The sequence below is a fragment of the Cajanus cajan genome, chromosome 3, assembly GCF_000230855.2.
Source record: "Cajanus cajan strain Asha chromosome 3, NIPB_CcT2T_4, whole genome shotgun sequence".
NCBI classification, from domain to species: domain Eukaryota; kingdom Viridiplantae; phylum Streptophyta; class Magnoliopsida; order Fabales; family Fabaceae; genus Cajanus; species Cajanus cajan.
Genome location: NC_138519.1, coordinates 62,532,037 through 62,538,033, shown reverse-complemented (window position 1 = coordinate 62,538,033; position 5,997 = coordinate 62,532,037). Strand labels below are relative to the sequence as shown.

The 5,997-nt window shown below is 36.2% G+C and overlaps 1 long non-coding RNA gene across 12 annotated transcripts; it reads right to left on the bottom strand.

Moving 5' to 3' along the window:
- Positions 1-1,987: 1,987 nt before the first annotated feature.
- Positions 1,988-5,233, bottom strand: LOC145955825 (uncharacterized). Of its 12 annotated transcripts, none has more exons than XR_014432548.1 (6): positions 4,497-5,233; positions 4,267-4,353; positions 4,071-4,149; positions 2,745-2,822; positions 2,499-2,671; positions 1,988-2,274 (listed from the first exon to the last, which is right to left on the bottom strand). It is a non-coding gene; the product is annotated as an uncharacterized LOC145955825 (long non-coding RNA). The 12 variants fall into 12 exon arrangements; XR_014432547.1 differs by having other exon boundaries at positions 2,499-2,654; XR_014432550.1 differs by having other exon boundaries at positions 2,499-2,574.
- Between the last annotated feature and the right edge of the window lie 764 nt (positions 5,234-5,997).

The window sequence follows — 5,997 nt, the reverse complement described above, 5'->3', positions numbered from 1 at the left end:
TCGGTTTTGAAGTTTTTATAAGACTGGGAGTAAGGAGTGAATAAACCCCCCTCTTTACTCCCGTTCAAAGAAAGAATGCCATAAGGCGGAACACCCAGCTTCAGCTGATAAAAGTGAAGGAAAACACGGAGGGACAACCCTATCCCTATGACCGCACACAAGACTTGGAACGCCCTCAAAAAACCCCAGCTATTGGGGTGTAGCTGGCAAGGTGCCGCGCTGATGTAGTTCAAGAAATCACACTCAAACTGAATGAAAGGAAGACAGACGCCCAGGTCCCTGAAGAAACACTGATAGACATAGAAATGAGGAGGGTCGGTAGACCTCCCCATATACACACCCTCACCGGCCGTACAGGGCTCGAGTCGAATCATCCGGGAAATGGAAGGGTCGCAAATCCGATGCGTCTTCCAAACCGCATTAACCTCCAGAGGTGATCTGAACACGCTTCGAACCCCCCATTTCGCGCTTCACCCAGTCGTAGCCAGGAACGCCCGACTCCAGGTCCTTGGGTGGAGGCGGGTCCTTCCTCTCGGTGGCGCCCCTCCCGGTAGCCACCACCTTACCGCGCGCTTTGCCCCTGGCAAGGGCAGAAGAACTGGCGCCATGACCACCAACCATCAAGAAGAGTAATAGAACTCGAAGAGAAACTGTGAAAATGGAGACAGAAAGCGAACGGGAACGAGAAGGCAAAGAGGACTATCGTACCCAAGAAGCCAAAGAGTGGAAGAAAACAGAGTGAATAAGGAGAGACACGGGAGAGAAAGAGAAAAGGGCTTTTTCCCCAAGTTTCAAAACGGCCATGCCACGTGTCAACCTAAGGGCACGCTGACAACACATTAATTGCAAAACCATCATTGCATAACCGTCATTTCCCTTAACGCGCCACTTGCACGTTTTCGGAAAATGAACAGTTGCGACACATGGCATCTCAACAGGCAGAAGTATGCGAAAGGTCACTTCCCCCAGTGAGCTCGGTCTTAACTCCTCAACCTACGGACTTCGGAGCTCGGGGGGCTAGTATACTGTCCGTACCGCGAAGTCGAGCTCCGAGCTCGGCATCACAACACAAAATGAGGTCGGGCACGCGCTACGTGACGTCAGCTTGACATTTAAGCAGATCATAACCGATCTCGAGAGATCTCGCTTCAGACGGGATCCACCATTTAATCCTATCATATTTTATCTCAGGCCCAAGGCCCAAAGCAACCCTAATTCACACTAAGGTACGTGCATTACACTACAAAAAAAAAGGATTTTAGCGACCACAAAAATCGGTCGCTAAATTACTTAAATCGGTCGCTATTTACTTTAGCGACCGAATTAGCGACCGATTTGAAGTAGTTGCAAAAACCCTGGTCGCAAAGTTGTTTAGCGACCGAAATACTGGTGGTCGCTAATTAGCGACCGAAATTTTCGGTCGCTAATTGGTCACTACGATTATGGTCGCCATAGTATATGGGGACCAAATTAGCGACCGAAAAAGAAGTCGCTAAATCGGTCGTTAAATGTGTTATTTATTTTTAAATTTTTAAATAATAATTTTCCTTTCCGTCGCTAAATCGGTCGCTAACAATTTTTAAAATAAAAAATTATTTTCAATTTCGGTCGCTAAATCGGTCGCTAAATTTTATTATTTTAAAAAAATAATTTTTATTTCGGTCACGAAATCGATCACCAAGTGTAATTTTTTTTTTAAATAATTTCTGATTCGGTCGTTAAATCGGTCGCTAAATTTTATTATTTTTAAAAATAATTTTCAATTCGGTCACTAAATTGGTCGCTAAATTTTATTATAATAAAAAATTAATTTTCTTTTCGGTCGCTAAATCGGTCGCTAAACATAATTTTATTTTTGAAAAAAAAAAACTGATTTTCATCAGATGTAAAATTTTAGATCCCAGCTTGCATCAATACCATGGTCATTAAAATTGTAATTAAGATTTCTATGGCAATCAATACATTTTGGTTTCACTATGCAAAGCAATAAACCAAGAGCTATCATTAATTAATAAAATAAATATTTAAATATAACCAAAGGGAAAATTATCAAATTAAGATTGAGTCACCCAAGACAAATAAGAAGGAAGTATAGCTTGGGCCATGAATATCACCATCATCCTCCAATGGCTGCCTACGAATATCACCATCATCCTCCCTGAGTTCAACCCGTATAAACAAATTCCTTTTCCTACGGATCCCTGAAACTTACGCCACGCTCTACGCGCCAATCATCCGTGTCAGGTTTTTCAGGCATTTTAGCAACACTTTTTCCTGGAACAACGCAAAGATACAACAAAATTCAAAATCACAGATTCACAAGAGCATGATCAAATTCCAAAATTTATTTGAAACAAAAAAGAAACGATACTCAGGATCAAATGAATCTCAATCTGTTAACTCCATTACAAAGCTGGAAAAGGGTAATGAAGTTTTGACTAAATTACATGCAATAAAAATGAGTCTATAAGTAAAATGAAACGAATTTAAACACTTACCCTCCACTCAAATCCCGAAAAGACTTGAACAACGTAGTTGCCATACTGATCTTGAGTTAACATGCTAATAAACTACCTAAGACAAATATGAAAAAGACTGCTGGTAATTTCTATCCTGCTATTCCAATTTTTGTGAGGATTTCTTTTTTCAAGCAGCTGTTCAATTTATATGACTGCATAAACATTTCAAAAGTTCTATTTCAAGAAACCCATAAACCAAAATTCATGATTGTCTACCGAGATCACCTGGATGTACTTTTCAGCAGGATTGGTCGTGTTTGATGAAGGATTCACTGATTTTAGCTCGTGTAATGGAATGACTACCTGATGCATAAACCAAAGCATTCATTAACTGCCATCTGCACAAACCAAAGCATTCATTAAAATGCACAGCATAACAGCTTAATAAAATTTTTACTTTCAGTATTAAACACCAGAAAAATTCAATCAATAATAGCACATATTAACTGCCACATATAATGATTGAATTAAAAATATAAATTACATATTAGAAGAAAAGAATAAAAAATCCCTGGAGCAAATTATAAGAATATAACATGTTTGGTTGGATCTTTCAGTTCTAGGTACAACAATAACCATGCACCCAGTGATCAGACATTGCGCCAAGGACAGATCCTTGATAAATAAGAATACAATAGTCCTCGTAACATTAGATAAATAAGAATTAATAATGTGTTAATCAACCAAACTAAGTACGTTGGGTTTACACATATACAATAACCTCCCTGTATCCAATATCCTCTAAACAAAACTGATCGCTTCCATCAAAATGCACATATTAACATTAGTACCAAACTAAACATCTCCAATCAAATAAATTCAAAGTGCCCGCTTGCAACAAGGAACAAAATGCCCCAATAATCAAAACGGAACCTCAATCTTCTCACACATGCCTCTAGCAACAAACAAGATTAAAGAATTTACACGAAAAATAAAGAAGAAAAGGCAATATGATATTTAGCAGCAAATTACACTGAAAAGGGAAACACAAGAACAATTCATACGGCATATACTAGCAACCCCTCATCATTGAAGCACAAAAAGGATAAAACAACATGTTGATTTGGTGTCTTTCAACACAAACTCAAAGTACAAACCATCTCTTTGTGACCATATCGATAGGTCACACGCATAGCCTACGAATTAAAACCAAACAAAGTTGAACAAAAAACCCAAAAAAAGCTAATAAAAATAAAAACCTTAGACCTGTTACCATAAGACAATAAAAAATAAATATTGTTGTCAAATATCCTCCTCCAACCATATAATTATAATTATATTATAATCTTTAACAATTTCTATGATAAAAACAAAAGTATAGAAACAAAATTTAAAGATTACAAGTAGAAATTAACAATACATTTTCTCGTAACTTAATTATTTTAAATGCAAAATCATTCAGTACAAATAATTTCCTTGGTTATCCTCCAGCCGATTAAATGACTGAATTTAATTGCCAGTGCATTATGAACAAAAGCTAAGAGTAAGACGAAACTATATATGAGAAATTTAATAACTTGGATACTACTCACGTTGGTTTAATGATATTACCTGGTCTAACAAAATCAGATAGCCCAAAATCAATGACTTTCATCACAGAATCCTCATCTTTTGAGACAAAAAGAAAATTCTGCAAAGCAAAAGATATTAGAGGTAACTATGCAAACATAAAATAGCTTATTCATTGAAAGGCACAACCAAATTATTCTAAGTCACTATCTAGAAATTACTATGGCAGTATCAATACCTTCAGAAATTGAAAATCAACATATATTGAATTTCCGGCCAAGAGAGGTGTGTATGCATTAACATGTCTCTTAACAAATTCAATAACCTGAAATTTCATAGATCGTAAAAGATAATAAATGAATAAAACAAAGGGAAAGAGATTCATTCACTACATTCCAGAAAAGACCCAACAAGCAAATGTGAGATATAATAGATATATTTATGCATGGGAGTTGGAACCGAAGAAACCTGATTTTGGAATGTGTCGAAAACGGTGGAGAAGAGATTGAGCATCCCAGCGTGCACCATCAGAGGCTCGTGGCCTTCCTTGTCACCGAGACTATCCAACGCCACCAACTTCCTTGTCGTGCCAGGTAATCATTTCTTACCACAGCCGTAGATTCCCACATACAAGTCACACCAAATTCACAAAATACAAAAAATTAAAATTAAAAATTAAAATAAAATAAAGAGGGTTAGGGTTTTACCCTAACAATCAGAAGCTTCTCCTCTTCACAAATGGGGGACGCCAGGAGACCCTCACCAGTCCCCATCTCCACCTTGGACAAAGCCCAACGCTTTGACTCCAGGCCCCTCATCTTCGTCTTTAAGGACGACTTCCTCGCCATGGTCCACCGCGACGAGCTCCTCGAGTACGCGCTCGTCTACGGCAACTACAAGGGCGTCCCCAAGCTGCAGATTCACGAGGCGCTCGCCAAGGGCTGCGACGCCGTGCTCCGGGTCGACATCCAAGGCGCCGCCACGCTCCGCAAGGCCTCGACAAGTCCGCCGGAATCTTCGTGAGGCACACCAGGCCGTTGCACCCATAGATGTTCATCGCATAGGACTTGCAGATCCCCTTGAGGCACGAGGGCCGGAACGTGAGCGCCGGAACGTGAGGAGGCCCAGCATGAACGCCGTCGAGGAGGGGACCCTCTGCGGTGTTCTGTTGCGGTGTGTTGTGTTATTAGGGTTTAGGGGAACTTGGGGGGTTTATGTCCAAAAAAATTCAATTTGAAACTAAGTTTTTTTAAAAAAATTAGATAATACTTTTTAAATTAGTTAAGAAACATAACATATGGAAATCGAATTATCATATTCTTACATATACTTACTATATGTGAGTAAAAATACAAATTTTAAAAATTAAGAAAATTAATGAAGTGTATAAATTTTAGATTTTATATCAAATATTCTTAATCATATTTATTTCAAATAGAGTTTTTTTATTAAAAGAATCAAATAAAGTTTATTTAATTAGATTTGCCTATATTTTAGTAAAATAAAATTAAGTATTTTTCTTTTTACCTATTTGTATGTTTAAAGGGAATACATAATTATGTATAGTAATCCAATATTAAATCAAAAGATAATAAAAATTATAACTAAAATCATAATAAATATTATGATATTAAATTTAGTATATATTAAAATTAATTAAATATTTGTATTTAAAAAATTGTTACAGATTTTAGATATATATTTTAAAGTTTTTATTTTATTAAATTAATTAAAAATTAATTATATTTTATCACTTTTTAATAAAGTAAGTGAATGATAATTAAATATTATAATTATTTTACAATAATTTAAAATGAAAAAATAATAAAATATGTTAACTTATGTTTCAAATAAAATGCTTTAAAATATTATAATCAAAAGAAATCCAATATTAAATCAAAAGATTATAAAAAATTATAACTAAAATTATAATAAATATTCTGATACTAGATTTTTAAAATATATTTTA